Below are 3,167 nucleotides of genomic sequence, written 5' to 3'. Positions count from 1 at the left end.
GTCAGCATTCTCTTCCCAATCAGTCTCACCACAACTAAAAGGAAAGCAAAACAAACCCAATTTAGTTGCAATCAAGCTTTAAATCTTTTTCTATGCTATGATGAAATTTGTTTGTTTTTTTTTTAAAAAAAAAAAAAGGCAAAAAGAATCCAACAGTTCAAAAAATGGTAAAGGTTACGATGGTTTAGAACTTTCAGGACTGAAAAAAGTTAATGTCTATATAACACCATTTTTCTTTTCTTTGACTCCAACATTTCCATATTTTCCTTTGAGGAACTCCCAGAATTCTACTTTACCCTGAATGTGGGAATTCCTAATGAAAAGTAGTGCATTTTTGAGGGGCCTATATGATTTATATACTGGGAATTTAGACTCTGGATGTAAGATTTACCATATTTGTGTGAATGTCTTAGAGAAAATTTGAAACTTAACAAAAAAATTAACTAAATAGGTTATTAAAACACAGTAAACTAGCGACCTAATAATTAGCCAATCATACATCTCAGGAAAGATCTCATATTTATAAAAATGAGAGTAGGAACAGGCTCCAATACAGGCAAATAATCTACCAAGTACATAATCTGAATGTACAGAAAAACTAAAAATTAACTCTAAGCATGATACAAAATAAGTATTATTTCTCATAAAACTATTTTCCTCTTTTATTAGTCAAACAAAATCAAGGTTAAACAAAGGCCTAACTGACTGCTTATAAACACATCCAAATTATTTTTAAAAACTGAAATATACAATTTTAGAATCACGGAACTTTATGTTATTTGATTGAATTACATTGTATTATATGTATTACATTGCCTGTAAATACATATGGCATGTTAAGCTTTAAATTAAATAAAATTTTTAAAAGGTCAATTTTTAATGGTTAAAATATCCCAATCAACAAATGAAAAGTACATAAAACTCACGATCTTAAAAAAAGCCCAACTACCAAAAAAAAGAAAAAAGAAAAAACCCCAACCAGCAAATGAAAAGTACACAAAACTCATCATTTCTAAATTGCATGCAGAATACAAGAATCATAAAGAAAACAAGTCTTCCCTGACCGGGAATCGAACCCGGGCCGCGGCGGTGAGAGCGCCGAATCCTAACCACTAGACCACCAGGGAACTTGCTGCAGTAGCTTTCCTAAATACACTTGCCGTGTTAAAAACTTGCACTTAACTCCTCTAACCAGCAGAGGGTAGAGTATTGCGTCTAGGTCACACCTACTTTGTTCTTGCTCTGAGTCCCCGGCCCTGAAAATATTTCCTGAAATTGAAGCAATTTCTCGGCGATTTTCGCCGAGCACGGCTATGGCCCCCTAAGGAAAAACCTGTACCCTCCAAATCTAATCCTCTCCCGACTGCCATGCTGGAGAGGGCATCCTGAAATTCTCGTTCTTTTACATAACACGTAAATCTTTTTACCAAGACAAGTGTTGTCTGGACGCCCACTATCCAAAGCCTTGTAATTTGCTTTATTATTTCATTAACCATTTTGGCCGCTCTTTCCAAATCTAACTTCTGTCCCTCTCCGTCTTTCTTCGGTCTCTGTTGCGCGGATGTTAAGTCCCACTAAACAGACCGCCCCCGGCAGAGAGCGTTTCTCCGTGAGGAGCCGGAGCGACCCGGCGCCGTCCAGGGCGCACAGCGCGTGCTCCGCAAGTGTGGGTGATGAAGGGCCACGTAGCCTTACAGGACGCGGTTCTGTTTGATTCACTTGGTAAATGCAGGCTAACGAGGCTGAGAGAGCTGTGGGTGGCATGTCTAGTGAAGGATCAGAACATCTGCCCAGAGCTCCAAGCAAATCCTTCCATCCCGCTGTGTTTATTATCCTCATACTTTCCAAACTGTTATTATCTGGGCAATTGCTTCACTTCTCCGCGTTATGTGCTAGACACCGCCAGGAAATGATGCAATTACCAAAGGAGTCAAGACACCTTACAGCCCAGCCTCAATTCAGAAACCCTCATAAAACAGATGCAGAAGGCAATAGGGTATAACTCAACTTTGAAAGTGCCAGCCGTTAGTTGAAGAAATCTAACCCAAGAGACTCCGCTCCGCTGCAAGATGGAAGGAGGCTTAAGTAAGACATAAATTTGTAATGAACTTGCTCACAACATCCGGCGCCACTGTGAATTGCAGCCATCATCCATTACCACAAAATTAGGTGAGCCTGTGCTTGAATCTCGTTCCTTTTTTCCAACAACTCAGAGAAGGTGTTTAAATCATCCGTAAACTTTACCTGAAATTATATAATAATATGAGAATACGAAGACTTAAAGGGGTTATTAAGACTAATGAGACAGAAAAATCATCAGAATAAATTTCTGAACTTTATTGTATTTTAGGTGGGACATTTCTTTCCTATCCCAATGAATCTTAGATCAAGTTCAGTAGGTGGAGCTCTTACCTCTTAATTGAGGGGTTGACAGATTTCAGCATTAGAGTGCTTGGTTTTGAATAAAAAGATTAGCAGATATTATTTTAAGAATAATTTTAGCTTAAGTTTGTATAGGTTTAGTTAGAATATTTTACACAAAGTACAAAAGGGTATGGTGAAAAACACCCCCCTATTCATTCCTTCCTTCTATCAGAGGTAACCAGTGTTACTAGCTACTTCTGTATCTCCCAGAAATAATCTATACACATGCAACAAATATCTAGGTCATTTTCCTCCAACTTTTGGTTTTGAAACATATCAAACCAACAGAAAGGTGCAACTATAGAACACTGAACACACATATACCCTTCAACTAAACCTGTGCTGTCCAGTTTACAGCTCCAGCAATATGTAGCTGTTAGGCACTAAAATGTAGCTAGTATGAATAGATGTTCTGTAAATGTTGGATACTCACTGCATGTTTAAGCCTTAGTATTTAAAAAAAAGGAATGTAACATATCTCGTTAATACTTTTTACTTTATATTTTTAAATGAGAAAAATTGGATATACTGGGTTAAATAAAATATTATTAAAATTACTTTTGCTTTCTTTTTAAATGTGGCTATTAGGATATGTAAAATTATACATGTACTTGTATTATATTTCTGTCTTACAGTTCTATTCTAGAGTCACCAATTATTAATATTTTCCGTATTTGCTTTCTCTATTTTTTTCAGAAAAATTTGAGGTTAGCTGCAGACGCATGATACTTTATCATACACAC

General features: G+C 36.7%; 1 non-coding gene across 1 annotated transcript; it reads right to left on the bottom strand.

The window, feature by feature from the left end:
• Positions 1 to 1,055: 1,055 nt before the first annotated feature.
• TRNAE-CUC lies at positions 1,056 to 1,127 on the bottom strand. Its single transcript has one exon. It is a non-coding gene; the product is annotated as a tRNA-Glu (tRNA).
• Positions 1,128 to 3,167: the final 2,040 nt, after the last annotated feature.

The sequence above is a fragment of the Sapajus apella genome, unplaced genomic scaffold (assembly GCF_009761245.1).
Source record: "Sapajus apella isolate SASKATOON/1434 unplaced genomic scaffold, GSC_monkey_1.0 scaffold6, whole genome shotgun sequence".
Classification (NCBI taxonomy): domain Eukaryota; kingdom Metazoa; phylum Chordata; class Mammalia; order Primates; family Cebidae; genus Sapajus; species Sapajus apella.
This window is presented reverse-complemented; position numbering and strand designations above follow the sequence as displayed.